This window comes from Pan paniscus, chromosome 18 (genome assembly GCF_029289425.2).
Source record: "Pan paniscus chromosome 18, NHGRI_mPanPan1-v2.0_pri, whole genome shotgun sequence".
Lineage (NCBI taxonomy): Eukaryota > Metazoa > Chordata > Mammalia > Primates > Hominidae > Pan > Pan paniscus.
The window spans coordinates 29259545-29278185 of record NC_073267.2 but is presented as its reverse complement, the minus strand read 5'-3'; the positions used below and the strand labels follow the sequence as shown (position 1 = coordinate 29278185).

Sequence of the window (18641 nt, the reverse complement as noted above, 5' to 3'; positions counted from 1 at the left end):
AAGACCCCATCTCAAAAAAAAAAAAAAAAAAAGTATGATACTTATTAAAGTTTCCACTGAATCTCGTTTCATATGTTAACAAAATGGCACATAAATTCCTATACAACAATTTGTTTGAATATATTGCTAACTGTATTTCAATGTAATTGATTTCTTCTGTACTATGTATTTCATTTTATCTAGTGGAAAACATTATTCTGAGAAGGGATCAGATGGTCAGAGGGCCCCTGACCTGGGAGATCCCTCGGCTATCCTTTGGCTTTGAATAGGGTGAGCAGTGGTCTAACCAAGATGGGGAAGAAGTGGAAGGGGCTGGAGGGGAGATGATCAGTCTGTTTCAGACAGTCTGGGCATGATGTCTCGGGGGGCAGGCATCCAGTCCCCTCTCCTTCATCAGCAGGTTCATCTCTCCTTTTCTTCCCCTGCACCAAGCATCAAAAAATCCCCTCCGTTTTTCCAAGCATGTAGCTCTTCCCCCAACCTGCTCACTCCAGCCACAAAACAAAAGTCTGTTGTTGGCCACAGGCAGCCAACACCGGTTCTTGCAAGCAGTCTTCTCATGGGGCAGGAGGTGGGGGACTCTCCTCTATCTCCAAGGGCTTCTCAAAGTTTCTACCCTCAAGAAAACAAATAAACCAAGCCAGGTTTCCTCCTAGTGGGGAGACCCACTGTGAAAGCAGATACGATTGTCTCCATAATTCCAGGCAGATAAACAATCCAGGCTCAGGGAGGTTAATTGACTTGCCCAAGGTCATGCAGCTGGTCATTGCAGAGCTGGGATTAAACCCAGCTCCAGTTGGCTTCAAAGCCCTGTGCTCTTTTCACAGACTCACACTGCAGGAGTGACCAGGAGGGAGGACGAAGATTTTAAGTCTTCAGAAAACAGTAACTGAGAAGGATGTAGCAGCCAGATGATGGAATAAGACTGAGGTAGCAAGTGGTGGAGAGAAAGGATTTTGTATTCATGCCCGGGAGAAGATAAACAGGAGAGACACAATATGAGGAGATAAACTTCGAGGCTGCTGCTGAGAGCTGGGCGTCTGGCCAGGAAGACATGGGAGGCTGGTCTTTAGGGAGCCCCTTGGAAACAGGGCAAGAGGTGGTAAGGGGCTTGGAGGAGGTGGAGAGGGCTTCTGCTCTGCTCCTGTGGGAGGGAAAGTGCTGCTTTCTGTCTAGGAAGAGCGGGCAGGCAGGCTTGGGCAGAGGCCAGCAGCCAGGTCCATCTGGGGAGAGGCTGGGCTCTGACGTCTGCTGGACCAGCTCAGCCCAAGGTCAGTGCCTTGGTAGAGAAAGCAGAGACTGGGGCAGCCCTTCCTCTAACCAATTACAGTCAGCCCTCTGCAGCCATGGGTTCCGCATCTGTGGATTCCACCAACCCCAGAGCGAAACCATTTGGGAAAAAAAAAAAGCAATTAAAAAATAACAATACAACAATAAATACAATAAAAATAATACATTAAATAATAATACAATAAAAATAATACATAAAATAATACAAATTTAATAACAATACAACAACTATTTACATATCATTTACATTGTATTAGATTTTACAAGTAATCTAGAGATGATTTAATGTATACAGGAGGATGCATGTAGGTTAGATGCAAATATTAAGCCATTTTTTAAAAGTTAAAAAATTTATTAGTATTTTTAAAGACAGGGTATTTCTCTGTTGCCCAGGCTAGAGTGCAGTGGCACAATCACAGCTCACTGCAGCCTCGACCTTCTGGGTTCAAGTAATCCTCCCACCCCAGCCTCCTGACTAGCTGGGACTACAGGTGTGTGACATCATGCCCAGCTAATTTTTTTAATTTTTAATTTTTTTGTGAAGATGAGGTCTTGCTATATTGGCCCAGGCTGGCCTTCAACACCTGTCCTCCAGCAATCCTCCTTCCTCGGCCTCCCAAAGTGCTGAGATTACAGGCGTGGGCCCCAAATTATATCAGGGATTTGAGCATCCTTGGATTTTAGTATCCGTGGGGAGTTCTAGAACCAATCCCCTGTGGATACCAAAGGACGACTGATTTATAATTCATTCATTCATTATGATTAATCACAATAGCCAGCATTGACTGAGATGTGATAAAGGCTCTCTCCTTTGACCCAGTTTGAATCAGGCCCCTCTGAGTCCTTCTTCTGACTAGACCCCAATCTTGGGTTCTGTCCTTGGTCCACCCAGTCCCATTTTAGCAAGAATCCTGCTGGATCCGTGTATCAAAAACCCCCCACCCTTGATATCTGATCAAATTCCTCCTCCCTCACCCCTGATTGTGTTATCACCCTGGCCTGCCTCCAGCAAAACCCTGTTGAGTCAATGTAGCCAGAACCCCCTTACCCCTGATGCTTCCTCATAGTGATTTTCATCTGTGAATCCCACCCTGCTCCTTGGCTATGAATCCCCACTTGTCCTTGTGTTCAGAGTTGAGCCCAATCTCTCCCTACTACTGCAAACCCCCAAGGCAGTGGTCCCTCTTGAATAAGTCTTCCTTACCGTTTTTATCTAAAGTGTTTGGATAAGTTTTTCTTTAACAGGTTGAGTGTGATGGCTCATGCCTGTAACCCCAGCACTTTGGGAGGCTGAAGGTGGAAGATCACTTGAGGCCAGGAGTTTGAGATCAGCCTGGGCAACATAGTGAGACCCTGTCTTTATGAAGAAAAAAAAGTAGCTGGGCATAGTGGTGTGAGCCTGTAGTCCAGTCCCAGCTTGATATGGTTTAGCTCTGTGTCCCCACCCAAATCTCACCTTGAATTGTAATAATCTCCTCATGTTAAGAGCGGGACCAGATAGAGGTAACTGAGTCATGGGGGAAGTTTCCCCCATGCTATTCTTACGATAGTGAGTGAGTTCTCAAGAGATCTGATGGTTTCATAAGGGCTTCCTACTTTGCTCAATACTCATTCTCTCTCCTGCCGCCATGTGAAGAAGGGCATGTTTGCTTCCCTTCCACCATGATTGTAAGTTTCCTGAGGCCTCCCAAGCCACACAAAACTGTGAAACAATTAAACCCCTTTTCTTTATAAATTACCCAGTCTTGGGTATGTCTTTATTAGCAGTGTGAGAATGGACTAATACACAGCTACTCAGGAGGCCAAGACAGGAGGATCCTTGAGCCCAGGAGGTTAAGGCTGCTGTGAGTTATGATTATGCCACTGCACTCCAGCCTGGACAACAGAACATGACTCTATCTCTCAAAAACCATTTTTTTTTTCTTTAACAGATGCTACTATGCGCTGGCCCTGGGGTAAGCCTGCCACATGTGTTCATCTCTTTACTCCTCCTATAGCATTACATTCATTCTACAGATCAGAAAACTGACTTGCCTGCAGCCACATAGCTAGTAACGTGTTGAACCCTAGAGTCTGCCATGGTGAAGTGTTCTGAGCAGGGCTTTGCACCCAGGACTTCAGGTTGTTATTATTATTCCTAGCTGCCTTTGAATAAACTGAGGGACAGATCTGGCCCCAAGGTCCAGCACTCTCAAAATGAGGCTGGGGCAATTTGAACAGATATCAAAGGTGGGCAATTTTCAAGGCTGGGGCCCAGGGGCTGGGGTTTGGATGATTCAGTGAAGGGAGAAAAAGGGTCAAGGCTGTCTCCCCACTCAGTGTTGCTGGCAGCAGAGGGTTATATAGGAAGGTGGCCCCCCAGGGCTGAGGGACAGGGTTGGGGAGGGTCAAGGGAATGGGAAGTTGGTGACTTCTGGCTCCCTTGGTTACCTTCTCCAGCCAGCACAGGGCTTGGAGCTCACGATACTGCTAGGGACCCATGAAATGTTTAATTTTGACTTCTTTTAAAACCAGAAGAAAAAAAGAATGTAATAATAATGAAGATACAAAAATGAATCTAGACAGGGTCATATTTGTCTTTATACCATTACTGTCATAAAAGGTAAATCTTAATACTTCTTTTATGGAGGAACAGGTCTACAATGGCAAAAGTGCCCAGGGCCCATAAAAGTCATAATGTGGCCCTGAACTAGACCACGGCCTTTCTTGTGCTCTCCCAGCCGAGCAAGACTAATTCGAGACCAGGGATGGCTCCGGCTGCCCATGTCCCCACTCCCCCCAAGTCTTGTGACTTCAGTCGAGAGGTGTTGGGGAAGATAGGGCTCTGCCACCCTCTTGCTGCCCAGTGGCCAGGGGCTTAGATCCAGAAAGGGCTGTGAGCGGGCTGGGCAAATTTCTGTTCCTCCCCCAGCTCCTCCAAAAATTGAGGCTGATCCACTAAGGAAAAAAGAGAAAGTCGTTTGGAAAATTCCTGCACAGTCCGGCTAACTGTGGGCTTTCAGGAAAAACAGCACTGGCACAAAGAGAAACCTGTCCATCTCCGGGAAATAATCAGCCTCGTGGAGAAATCAGCAAGCATCTATTTTGTTACCTAAAGAGAAAATGAAATTTCACAATAAAACCCAAATTACCAAAGACAAGGTAACTCTTTGAAATCCGAGTTTCAGGTGCCATCTTAAGAGTGTGGACCGAGTTGAAGAGCACACTCCTCCATGGCCTGCGGGGTGGGTGCCACCAGTGTGTTTTGGACAGGAGTTTGGGGACCTGGAGGCCTGGGGGCCAAGGGGCAAAGCATACCAACTTCACTCCACTGCCTATACCCACATCCTCGGGAACTAGGTTGTGAGCAGGCACAGTGCAACTCCCCTGGGCCTGGTACCAGTGCCAGGAGCCAGGCAGCATGTGGCTTCTTAGGAAAGCAAATTTGCAGAGCCATTTGCCTTACGATCTCATCTGTGCTGCCTTTTAGGAGTGAATGTGAGCCATGCGCTCACTGAGTTTGCCTTTTTCCATCGGCTGCCAGGAAGCTCAGATCTAAGTTCTGTGTTCAATCATGACACCTTCCCCCAAGGAAGGCTTCCTTCCTGTTACACTTCTTAATTCCTTGGCATTTTCTTGGAGCTTACTCTTATTGTGGTGACTTTTGGTCTTGTGCTTCTTCCTGTAAATGGCCACAAATTATCTTAGGACAAGATTGCTGGGACCCTAATTCCACCAGTCACCACTGCCACCTTCACCTGTGCTGAAAGAATCCCCCACCCATAACCCCTTCTGTTCAGTTTCCCTGGCCTGGCAGACTTGGTTTATTGCTCATAGCTTAGAGGGCAAGTATTTTTGTGTTTAAAAATGCAGAGGGTCTAAGTCAGAAAGATGAATATTTACATATTATTAAAGATCCTTTTATTTGTAAGTGAAAAGAACCTGATCAAATTAGCTGGAGGGAAAAAAGGGGATCATGCTGGAAATCTGTTGGTTCAGTAATTGAAAAGTGGAGGGGGTGGGCTTCAGGCACAGCTGCATCCAGGTGATCATGTAATCAGGAATCTATATCTCTAAACTCTGCCTTCTTCTGTGTTAGTATCATTCTCAGTCAGGCCCTCTCCATGCGGAGAGGATGGCTACAAGTAGCCCAGGCTCATTTAAAATTCTAGAGGTAGAGAGAGCTCCTTTCCAATAGTGTCTGCTTGGAGTTTTGTCCAAAAAGGACTATAATTGGACCAACTAAGTCATAGACTCATTTCTAAACAAATTACCATGCCAGAGGATGAATTACTCTCATTAGCCAGGTTTGGTTGGGTCTGTTGGCACGTCCATGATGTGGGCTCAGTCATGGACCAAGCAGGATTATCATGCAACAGCAGGCAAGTGGATGCCAAAATGAACTGCTTGATACAAGCCCAAATGTGTTGTCAAACTGGGAGATTATCAGAGTGTCCACAGTGGAGCTGAACGATCCAGTGCCCCAGGAATGGCAGAGGCCTTATTTTGAGTTTCTCCAAAGCAGACCCTAAGATGAAGATTCAGGTGCAAGCAGTTTCTTTCGGAGGTGATCTTAGCAAGTACGGTGGGAGAGTGGAGAAGGATGCCAGGAAGGGAGGAAAGACATTAAAGGGAGTATTGATGAGAAGGTAACCACTATGGGCCACTGGGGCTCAGTCCCTCATGGAGGCTGAGTAGAGCACACCCCAAAACTGTTCACTCAATGGGTGAGAAAGCAGTGATATTTGCTCATCAACTTCCATCCACCATTAGTTTAGGGTCACTCCTGAGACATTAACTCCCCATAATCTCCAGCCTTCTCCACCGAAGAAAGCAAGTCTTTGAGGAAAGAAGTCACCAACATGTGTGGGAACTGCCTAACCAAAGCCACAGATGACGCCTGGTGTGGGCCAAGGAGATATGGTTGGAGGCAAGACAATGTCTGCCACAGAAAGTCAAGTCAAGACAAGGGGGGGATCTGACACCAGCTGGTCTGTGCTGATGCAATTCTGATGCCATCTTCCCAGAAGCAGCATCACACTCCACAGGCTTAATGCATGGTCCTCAGCAAGACTGCCCCCACTTCAGATGCCAGCTGCAAGTTCAGGGGTCCCCAGGCCACTATCACTTCTGACCAACTGGCTACAAATACAAGGCTTCGATAATTCACTAGAATGATTCACGGAATTCAGAAGTCACTCTACTTAAGGTGACAGCTGTATTATAAAGAATACAGATCAAGACCAGACAAAGGAAGAAACACATAGGGCAAGGTTGGCAAGGGTCTCAATGCAGAGCTCCCATGCTGTCTCTTTGTGGAATCAGGACACATCACCCTCCAACACATCATGTGTTCACCATCCAGGAAGCTTGCCTGTTAGCTGGGCATGGTGGCACACACCTATATCCCAGATACTTGGTAGGCTGAGGTGGGAGGATTGTTTGAGCCTGGGAGGTTGAGGAGGATGCAGTGAGCCATGATTGCACCACTGCACTCCAGCCTTGGTGACAAAGTCCCTGTCCAAAAAAAAAAAAAAAAAGGCTCTCCTGTGCTTCAGTGTCCAGAGTTTTTATTGGGATTTTATGACATAGGCACGATTGATGGAATCATTGGCCATGTCGATGTGTAGATGGTCTCAATCTCCAGTCCCCTCTCCTCCTTGAGGTCAGGCTGGCTCAAAGCCCCAGCCCTCTAATTGCAAGGCTGATCTTTTTAGTGACCCTCCCGCAGCCCCCATTTTGAGTCATCATCTCATCTCACTAGCATCAAATCTGATGTGATTCAAGAGCCTCATGAATAACAAAGACACTTCTATTACAAACTTCAAAGGATTTAGAGTGTCCCTCCTGAAACAGGGACAAGGGCTAGTCAAATTCTTTATTATACAACAAGGGTCCTGGGTGGGGAGACAGGAGCACGTATCTGCAGCTGAGCTGTCACCTGCTCCCCTCTCCCAGCTATGTTCAGTTTGGGGCAACTAGAGCCATTGACACATTAAGGGAGAGGCCTGGGAAGTCTTCCCTGTTTGGGGACTAATGCCTTAAGCATTTGCAATAGGGCTGGGCCTGCTTAGCTTGGCCCTCTATGGGGAGTCCCTGTGTGTTTTAGATGCTACAGATTTCACCCCTCTGTAGCCATCCATTTCACCCCTCCTTTCCCCAAGGTAGTGGACCAAGCTGAGTCTCTCCAAACTCAGTCTTCTAAAGCTAAGGTGGCCAGTGCTATTCTTATCCCTGAGCCCAGGTGTGCAAGCAACACTTCAGCTCTTTCATTTCTGGATAGGACCTTAATTTTAATTCTAAGCCCCCATCCCCCTGGGCTGGTAGAAGATTTATCTTCAGAATTTTGCGATGTTTTCTCCCTTCTGCCTTTGCTTGGGGCTGTGCCACCATTTTTGGCTCTTAATGCAACATCTGGCAAAGAGGGGGCGGGGTTTGATCTTTGTTGTTATCATCTTCATCATACAGGTCACAGTGCCCAGTCTGAAATCCTTGGGTCTAAAAGTGTTCCAGAATTCAGAACTTTCTAGATTTTGGAAGGTAACATAAGACATAGACTATCCATTCCATCACACCCCACCAGCAGCTGGGGCAGATCCCTATAATCAAATCCATTCATATTTCTGCTGTAGAACACATATGCAGGCTGGCAGGGGGTGATAAATCAAGATAGTAAATAGCCTCACATCCATCCAGGTCAGGCTTATGTTCCAAAGAAGTTTAGGCCAAGTCAGGTATTGTGACCAGATGAGTTGCGAAAAACATTTGGATTTTAGAACTTCTGGGAATTTGAAATCACAAACAAGAATCATAGCACCAATAGCTCACATTTATTGAGCACCTACTGTGTGCTGAGACATGACCTCTGTCCAGCGCTATTGTTACTGGAAAGGGGTCCCTTGTCCAGACCCGAAGAGAGGGTTCTTGGATCTCATGCAAGAAAGAATTCAGGGCAAGTCCATAGAGTAAAGTGAAAGCAACTTTATTAGGAAAGTAAAGGGATAAAGAATGACTACTCCATAGGCAGAGCAGCGGTATGGGCTGCTCAATTAAGGATACTTAGTATTATTTCCTGATTATATGCAAACCAAGGGGAGGATTATTCATGAGTTTTCTGGGAAAGGGGTGGGCAATTCCCAGAACTGAGGGCTCCTCCCCCTTTTAGACCATACATGGTAACTTCCTGATGTTGCCATGGCATCTGTAACCTCTCATGGTGCTGGTGGGAGTGTCTCTTAGCATGCTAATGAATTGTAATTAGCATATAATGAGCAGTAAGGACAACCAGAGGGCACTTTTGTCACCATCTTGGTTTTGGTGGGTTTTGGCTGGCTTCTTTACCGCAACCTGTTTTATCAGCAAGGTCTTTATGACCTGTATCTTCTGCCAACCTCCTAACTCATGCTGTGACTTGGACTGCCTAACCTCCTGGACATGCAGCCCAGTAGGTCTCAGCCTCATTTTACCCAGCCCCTCGTCAAGATGGAGTCACTCTGGTTCAAATGCCTCTGACACTACAATGGTAGGTGCTCTTATTGTCCCCATTTTATAGTTGAGAATACTGAGGCACAGGCTTAGTAAGTGGCGATTTTGGCTTCAAGGCTCGTGGGCTTTGCTATTAGACTGGTCCATGTAGTCTACTGCTGGCCATCCATGTCCATACGGCCCCTTCTGGTCCCCAGGGGCTCTTTGCTGCTAGGACTGGACATGAGATGGGAGAATGAGGCTGGTAACTTCAGTACGCATGGTCTCCTCACTCCAGACTGGGGGGTCTCACATCTAATGCCCAGAGCGACCATGGAGGTGACTTAAATGAGTGCAGCTGCCCAGATATAATACAGCAGGGAATACGGCAGCAGAGGTGAACTTCAGAGCTCATATGCATGGCATTCGAGGAAGGTCAAAATCTGTTTTCTTAACTCCTGATTTTTAATTCAAAAAATTTTAGACAGCTTTATTGAGGTATCATTTACATATCATGCTTAAAGCATATAATTCAATGATTTTTAGTAACCATCAGCATAGCTTAATTTTAAAATGTTTTCATCACCCCAAAAAGAAACCCCATGCCACTAGCAGTCACTCTTCATTTTCCACCAATCTTCCCAGCCCTGGGCAACCACTGCTCTATTTTCTATTCCATCAATGTGCCTATTCTAGACATTTTCTATAAATGGATTTATAGAAGATAGGATCTTTTATGACTGGCTTCTTCCATTCACTTCACACGCTTTCAAGTTTCATCCATGTTGTAGCTCGTACCAGTACTTTGTTAGTTTTATGGCTAAATAATATTCCATTGTATGGATTGACCACATTTTCTTTTCTTTGTTTTCTTTTTGAGACAGGATCTCCCTCTGTCACCCAGGCTGGAGCACACCAGCACAATCAGGGGGCTCACTGTAGCCTTGGCCCCCCTGAGCTCAGGTGATCCGTCCACCTCAACCTCCTGAGTAGCTGGGACCACGTGTGCCACCACACCTGGCTATTGTTTGTATTTTTTGTAGAGACGGGGTTTTGTCATGTTGCCCAGGCTGGTCTTAAACTCCTGGGCTCAAGCTATCTGCCTGCTTCAGCCTCCTCAAGTGCTTGGATTACAGGTGTGAGCCACTGCGCCCGGCCCCAAATTAATTTATTTACTTGTCTGTGCCCAATTCCCTGGACCAGGTTTTCTCCACCTTGGCACTACGGACCTCCTGGACCAGATTGTTCTCTGCTGTTGGGGGCCGGCCTGTGCATTGTGGGGTGTCCAGCAGCATCCCTGGCCTCCACCTGCTACATGTCAGTGGCACCCCCTCCCCAAGTCACGACAACTCGGAATTTTCATGGGGGAATGTTCAGAGACAGTGACTCCAGGACTGGCTGGACACGGAATCAGCAAGACTGCTGGTTTGGGGTTGGGAAAGGGGAAAGTGAGGTCAGGTCATGGCTAGACTTGGATGCCAGGCTAGGAAGTGTGGGGGTGCAATGAGAAACCACCAAGGGCTTTAAGTGAAGGAGTGACAAGGTCAGGGTGAGTCTCACAAAGACTGTTGTTGGGGTACAGGAAGGGCCGGCAGGGCCGGTACAGACTGGAGAGCACGGCTAAGAAGTGACTGCAGGTGTCTGGCCACAAGGAGATAGTGGCAGAGGGAACGGAGGACTGTGGATGGGCTCCAGAGAAGCAGAACTGGCAGGACTTGATGATCCACAAACTGCAGGGCAAGGGTGGGAGTCATGGAGGATGCAGATGCCAGGCTGCGACCATGATGGGGAAACAGGGGAGTCATCCCATGAGGGCAAGAGCATTGAAGGAGGACAGTGGTGCATTCTGGGCGTGTGAGGTTTGAGGCAGGACCTCCTGCAGGAAATACTCCATCATCACATCTCAGTCTTTGCAGGGCTAGGAGGGCGGGGAAGGCAAGAGAGGAGAGTGGAGGGCCCCTGATAAGGTAAGAGATGGAGCAGGAGATGGGAGGCAGAGGAAGATGATGAACAGGCCCCTGGGACAGAGGGAGACACACACTTAAGGAGAGAGAGAAAAGAACACAGAGAGAGAGAGATGGATGGAGACAGACAGAGAGAGAAGGAGAGAGAGATGGAGGGAGACAGAGAGAGAGAAAGAGAGAGTGATGGAGGAGACAGAGAGACAGAAGGAGGGACAGATGGAGGGAGACAGAGACAGAGAGAGAGGAGAGAGAGAGATGGAGACAGAGACAGAGAAAGATGGAGAGAGAGATGGAGAGAGACGGAGACAGAGAGAGAAGGAGAGAGAGAGGGAGGGAGACAGAGGGAGACAGAGACAGAGAGAGAGGAGAGAGAGAGATGGAGACAGAGACAGAGAAAGATGGAGAGAGAGATGGAGGGAGACGGAGACAGAGAGAGAAGGAGAGAGAGAGGGAGGGAGACAGAGAGAGAAGGAAAGAGAGATGGAGAGACACAGAGACAGACAGAGAGAGGAGAGAAGAGATGGAAGGAGACAGAGGGAGAAAAGGAAAGAGAGATGGACAGAGGCAGAGACAGAGAGAGAGAAGGAGAGAGAGAGATGGAGGGAGACAGAGACAGAGAGAGATGGAGGGAGACAGAGACAGAGAGAGATGGAGGGAGACAGAGACAGAGAGATGGAGGGAGACAGAGACAGAGAGAGATGGAGAGAGAGATGGAGGGAGACAGAGAGATGGAGGGAGACAGAGACAAAGAGAGAAGGAGAGAGAGCTAGAGGGAGACAGAGACAGAGAAGGAGAGAGAGATGGAGGAAGACAGAGAGAGAGAAGGAGAGAGAGATGGAGGAAGACAGAGACAGAGGAGAGAGAGATGGAGACGCAGAGAGGAGAGAGAGATGGAGACAGAGACAGAGAGAAGGAGAGAGAGTGAGGGAGACAGAGAGGAGAGAGAGATGAAGGGAGACAGAGAGAGGAGAGAGAGATGGATGGAGACAGAGACAGAGAGAGAAGGAGAGAGAGAGATGGAGGGAGAGAGAGAGAAGCAGAGAAAGATGGAGGGAGGAAGGAAGTGAGAGAAAAAGGAGGAACAAGAGAGACACAGGGAGCAAACAGCAGCAAACGGGCCGACATTTACTGAGCACCTGCTATATACCAGCCCATCATCAAAGTGTTAATCCTATGAGAGGGAAGGCCACTGACTCTCCTCAAAACCCCTCTGCAATTCCCGGAGCCTTGAAGGCCCTCCTTCTTCTGTTCTCTCCACCTCCATAACTTCCACTCACCTGTAGCCTTTTTCTTACCCGTCCAAGGAAGGTCCTAGAAGATCAGAGGAGAGCTGAGCCCATCCTCAGTGAGGAGCCCCATCAATGCAGGAGACCCCCAGCTCTGGGAGGACGGGAGGCCCCGAGCCCTGCTCCCACCTCCTGGCTGCCGCACTCACATCTGCCTTCCTCCTTCCTTCCCTCCTCCCCCTGCCTCTTAGTGAACACATGCTGGCCTTCCAAGCCCATCTCCAAGCTCACCTCCTCTTGGAAGCCTTTCCCCAATCCAGGGAACACAGACCTTTTATCTCCTTCAGGCCCTTCTCGGAGGCTGAAACTCAAGATGCCTTGAGTGGCCTGGGAGGGAATGTGGATGAGTGAGCGAGCTGGGGATATTGCAGGAGCTATGGCAGAGGGCAGCAGACGGGCAGACGATGGCACCACTGAGGGGCTTGGCAGCTGCAGGCCCTCATGAAACGCCCCAGCTCCAGCCTAGCTCCAGCTGAGGGTTGTCGAGAAGAAATGTGGACCCAGTGTTGCCAGTGTTTCTGATTTTTTACAAGAGAAGCCAAAACTCCCATATTTTAATGGAAATCCTCCAAATTTTTAAAATGTTGGCATCAAAATATCATCTTTTTTTTTTTACAGCTCTTGCCAACATCTGCAGGTTCGATTCAGCCCATGGGGTGCCAGTTTTAGATGGTAGCTGGATCTATTTCTATTTTAGCATTTGTAATAATTGATTTCACGTCACTGTTTATGTCACTCTCCTCATTAGCCTTGGAGGAATGGCCTTGCTGTATTTACGGCCATATCCCCTGTGGCTGGCCCCATGCTTTGCATACAGAGGATGCTTAATAAATGTCAGTTAAATGAATGAGTTGGAGTGTTAGAAGCAAATCAGTGGCCTGCAGAAGGGTCTGAGGATTCTAGAAGGGGATCAGGACCTGTTAGCTGGGGAGGGAACAGCCAGTGAGTCTTCGGGAGGTGGGACAGATGGGGCAGGCCCCTGTCATTTTCCCCTTCCCGGCTGGCCATTAGTGATTTAAATTCCGCCACATCCTTTGCATGTTGCTAGAAGCCTGGGCTGGGGGAGTCTGCAGGCCATCAGGCCTTTCATACAAATGAGCCTGGCCCCAGGCACAGGGCCAAGTAGAAATTGGGCTTTAGGGAGGTGGGAAGAGGTAAGAATTTTAATAAGTTCAATAAAAATTGGAAATAAAACCTACGCTGGAGGAACTGCTGGTTTCTGACAGTTTTTAAGGGACTTAGTGGAGTGAGTGTAGCAAGGGGTGCTGGGAATTTCTGGGCCTGGTCTCGCGAGAAACGCAAGGAGGTTGGGACACGACTGCTAGGCCCAGGCTCCGACTCCGCCCGAAAGCTGGACTTTGAGGGGCGTGGCCAGGAAGTGGCTGGCCTCAGGGGGCGTGGCCTCAGGAGGAAGCCGAGTGGGTGGGTGGGGCCGCCGGAGATCCTCAGGGTGGGTGCCCTGCAGGTACCCTCCTCCTGGTGGCCAGTAGAGGGCAGCACAGGCATAGGATCCAGCTCCCCAGGGAGTGGGTTGGGTGGGGAACCCAGCAGGGAAACCGAGGCCAAAGCCCTGTCGTAGGGGAAAGGCTGAGCTCCTGGAGTCTCTGACACACAATGAGCAAGGGCTCAGTGGGGAGAGTCTAACTCCTGTCTGCCCAGCGACTGGAAGTAGCCAGGCTCTGAGGATCACCTGCCACAGCTCATGGGGCAGCGCTCACTGATCTGCCCTGCCCCTGAGCCATAGAGGTGGGAGCCAGGCCCACCCTCTGCCTCCCAATGGTTCCCACCTCTTTGTCAATGTGCCAGGTCCTTTACTCAGGCATCTCATCCCCATTTTAGAGATGAGGAGAAGGAGGCTTAGAGAGGTTAACTAACATGCCTGAGGTCACACAGCGTGAGTGGGAGAGCTGGGCTGAGAGCCATGCAGTGCCTGCCTGCATAAGCACTGCATCACCTACTGTGCGCTGAACTGAGCTTGTGCATTGATCTGGGTGGGCGTCTATTCCTGCCCCTCCTCCTAGAGCATGAGTCTTAGGGCAGGACTTGGTCTATCTGGGTGATCCCTGTATCCCTAGTACCACAGACATCAAGGTGGCCTCTGTAAATACTTGTTGAAGGAATGAGTGTTACAGAAACTGTGGTAGGAGAGGATTGGAAGACACATTTGAATCTTTCTGCCCCTTCAAATAGACACTCTCTCCTCTGCCCCCGAGCCAGGGTGGGCCACTGGTGGGGAATGCAGGGGGGTTGGCGTGAGCTGCATTCATCACCCTGAACCCTCTAATAAATGCTCCATTGTAGGTCTAGAAAAGTGAAAGTGAGGGCCGGGTTCGGTGGCTCATGCTTGTAATCCAAGCACTTTGGGAGGCTGAGGCGGGAGGATCACATGAGGTCAGGAGTTCGACCCCAGCCTGGCCAACGCGGTGAAACCCTGATTCTACTAAAAATACATAAATTAACCTGGCATGGTGGTGCAAGTCTGTAGTCCCAGCTACTTGGAAGGTTGAGGCAGGAAAATGGCTTGAACCTGGGGGGCGGAGGTTGAAGTGAGCCAAGATCACACCACTGCATTCCAGCCTAGGTGACTGAGCAAGACTCTGTCTCGAAAAAATTTAAAAAGAAAAGTGAAAGTGAGAGCCTGCATTTGGGTAGGGGTGGAGGGCAGATTGCTCAGGTGTGGATCCTGGCCTCAACACCAGGTGTGTGCTTTTGGGCAAATTTTCCATCTTTCTGGGCCTCAGTTACTTACTCCGTCTCCAAAATGGGATAATAGTCAGACTACTGGTGGGGTTGTGCAGATTAAAGGAGTGAGCACATATAAAGTGCCCAGCACAGTGCTTGATACATGGTTGGCTCTGAGGATGATGACTGTAACAGAATTGGTAATATCGTGGCAGCACTGAGACTTTCATGGTATTTAAGTATGTAATGATTTGGTATTACAGTGACACTGTATGTAGTTCATGTAATGGGAGAGGGGGTGTGGACAAGATTAATTACAGAAAGGGAAGAACGTATCTGTGTGTGAGAGGACAGACAGAGAGAGGCAGAGAGATATACAGGACATACAGAGATATACAGAGAGGCAGAGAGATATACAGAGAACAACAGAGGTGGAAAATAGAAAGATACACAGGAAGGCAGAACTAGAGAGAGAGACACACAGAGAGAGAAACAGAAACTAAGAGTGTATTTGGCCAGATGCGGTGGCTCACAACTGTAATCCCAGCACTTTGGGAGGCCAAGGTGGGAGGATCACTTGAGCTCAGGAGTTTGAGACCAGCCTGGGCAACATAGTGAGACCCCATCTCTAAAAAAATAAAATAAAAAATTAGCCGGGCATAGTGGTGTGCACCTGTGGTCATAGCTGCTCAGGAGGCTGAGGCAGGAGTATCACTTGGGGAGTTTGAGGTTGCAGTGAGCCGTGATTGCACCACTGCACTCCAGCCTGGGTGACAGAACAAGACCCTGTCTCAAAAAAAGAAAAGAAAAAAAGTGCATTTACTGCCAGTGATTAGGGCACAAACAGATATATATATATATATAGAAAGAGAGAGAGAAAGAAAGAAGCGTCCCTGCTCTGTGGTTGACATTTATCCAGCGCGGCCACTTCCACCTCCACTCCCCACCAGGTGGCAGTGAATCCCCCAGGGGCTGAGAAGGCCTGTAGGGCTCCCAGCCGGGAATGGATCTCAGGTGATGCTGGGGCAGGGGACACTTCCCAAGGTGACCAGGACAGTATCAAGCCAAAGGAACCTGGGGGATGATTCTTAGTCAATCCAGGAAAACACACTCCAAGGACCAGGTCAGGAGTTGGGTGACAGAGGGCCAGAGGCCTCGTAGACCTAGAGCACAGTGGGATCGAGGTTGGGGGAAGTAAGGGACATCCCAGGAGATGGCTGGATTGGAGCCCAGTATGGTCAGGAGCCCAGAGTGTGGGGGTGAGAGTTGGACTGGCTCACAGAAGAATGCGTGGGACTGGCGCCATCTTGGTCTCAGGCACCAGACATCACAGCTGACTCCAAGTCTAAGGGGACCTCACAGCACAAACCTGTCTCCCAAACCAAACCCTGAGCCTTGTGGCAGGGACCACATTCTGTTCATCTCTGTGTTTCTGGAGCCCGGTAGGACTCAGTGGGAGCCTCTGTGAATGTTTTCAGATGAAGGAATTGTTGGGTAGAGTTGTGGTGTTGGAGGTGGACCCACACATGGGCTGGGCTCCTTCCTGCGGGCCAGAATGCAGCCAGCAGAGAGGGCCCCAGACCTGGAGAGCAGGGTTTCATCCTCAGCTTTGTAGGCCAATGTCCAGAGCTTTCCTGAGAGTTCATACGAGGGCTTTGCAACCTCCATTTTGCTGCATCAAAGCCTGTTGGGTCTCATGTCTGGGCTCTGGTTGTCTCATGTCCAAGGGGCGGAAACTTGTTCAATCTGAGGCAAAACCGTATTTTTCTAAAGGTCATTCTGTAATGTCATCTCTCAGTATTTCTCTTTGTGGCTGCAGGTGGGCACAGGGGAGAGCAGCCACCTTTGAGAAGATTAAGTCCAGTTGATGACTTTGGCTTTTGGGGATTTTGCTGAGAACTGCGGGGATGTGGCTGTCTTAGGAGAGAGGCAGTGAAGGGCTGTTTTGAGCCCAGCCTCTGACTGTCTCCATGTCATCTCCATGTCATAGTGTTCATAGTGGATTTCTGTGCGTTTTGCCTTGATAGCATCCTTTTTACCTTCTTCAGCTTAGAACACAATGACTTTCTTTTGGAAACTATCTCTTTTCCACTCTCATGCCATGTTTACTGCACCACATCTCACTGCAGAGGTGGCCCCAAAGCCCGGCCAATCAAAACATTCCATCTCCTTGCCCACAATTATGTTCAGGGATGAGCATGTGATACAAATCAAGGCAATGAGATTCAGTTCTAGGATGTTTGTGGCAACTGCTGGAACACCAGAAATGCCCTTTTAAATGAGGAGAGGATGTAAGCTGGGAGTTGATGGATTCAACATATGGAGGGAATCTGCCAGAGAATGAGGCCAATAGACAGCAGTGCTTGAGAGAGGAAGAGACAGATTCCTGACCTCATCATATGAGCACCTGGATCATGCTCTGTATAATGCCAAATAATCCATACAACTTTCCATTACATGAGTTAATTTATTTCCTCCATTAAAAAACCCAGTTTGAGCTAGGTAGTCACCACTTGTGATTATGAGTCCTAACACAGCTGGTATAGGCTTAGCCACAAAGTACTGTGGGTCTTCAATGAGGGTAGGTAGGAGGAGCTCAGCCAGGGCCACAGGAACTCCTTGGGCTGTTGGATCTCTTTCTCCTGGCCCAGTATAAGGAACTTGGGCTCTCTTTTGGCTGTCATCTCAAAATATGATAGTTCCCTGAGCTGAGTCAGGCCTTTGGGCCTGGAACCCCCTGTTGCCAAGCCCAGCTGTACCTCTGGGATATCAGTGACACATTAAGTAAGTGCTGGAGTTGGCAGAAATAAATTCAAATTACAATAAATGTAACTGGGTTAAATTCATCAGTTAAAAGTTAGAACTCTTGGGTTATAGAAATAAAAACAGCAAGATCCAACCATACAAGAGGCACACTTTAAAAGACATAGAAAGGTGGAAGAGAGAAGAATGGGAAAAGATATACCTGAAAAAAATGAACCAAATAAAGCTGGGTTAACAGTTTTGTTATCTGATTCAGTAGAATTTTTTTCTTGTAAAAATAGAACACTTCACAAATTTGCATGTCAACCTTCCATAGGGGTCATGCTAATCTTCCCTTATCATCCCAATTTTAATGTATATGCTGATGAAATGAGCACTGAGTATAATCTAAGACCAAAAATTATAAGGGAGCAAATAAGGAAATTATAGGTGGGTAAAAAGAATAACAAAACAAGAAAACATATATCATCATAAGCATATATTTTCCTAACAACAAAAACTTATAAAGTTATAGCAAGCAATAGCTGGCAGAACCTCAGGAAGAAACAGATAAATCAGCAGTGATAGAGATTTTTAACATACACACAGACATCTCAGAAACTAATGGAGAAACAGACAAAAAAGTGAATTGAGCTACTGAGCAATACAATGAATACATTTGAATTATTAACTATATATAGAACTCTATTTCCCCTAAAAAAAAACCCTAGAGAATATATGTTTATTTCAAGCACACACATATAGAACATAAACAAAATATGTTGGAGCCAGGAATTGGACTCAGCCTGCTCTGTTTTCAAAGCTCTGTATTATTCTGTGTCATGCGTGTGTCTGTGTATATGGGGAGCGTAGGTGTTGGTAAAGAGAAACTGGCTGCAGCCAGGCTGGGGTTCAAGGTTTGGGAGACTAGTGTCAGGAGGGGTAGTTAGGTGTCAAGACCAAATGCATGGCCTGGTTTGGGCCATGGGCATGGCTCCCCCAGCAGACTCAGGAGGGAACCAGCCAGCCCCAGAGCCATTTTGCCTGCCCTGGTCAGGCCTGGCCCAGAGCCCACTGCTGTGTTTGCCAAATGTGTGACAATATTGCCATGGCCTTAGCAACTTAAAACAACACACATTTCTTAGCTCACAATTCTGTGGATCAGCAGTCCTGGCCTGACTTAAGTGGGTGCTCTGCACTAGGCTGCAGTCAGGGTGTTGGCCAGAGCTGAGTT

The 18641-nt window shown here is 48.1% G+C and overlaps 1 protein-coding gene and 1 non-coding gene across 5 annotated transcripts in view; one reads left to right on the top strand and one right to left on the bottom strand.

Annotated features, from left to right (window-relative positions):
• GSG1L (GSG1 like) overlaps nucleotides 1-18641 on the top strand; it is a 278788-nt gene that overhangs the window by 182699 nt on the left and 77448 nt on the right. The gene's annotated exons all lie outside the window — the stretch shown is intronic.
• On the bottom strand, nucleotides 17700-17805 carry LOC112437516 (U6 spliceosomal RNA). The gene has a single exon (XR_003026112.1). It is a non-coding gene; the product is annotated as a U6 spliceosomal RNA (small nuclear RNA).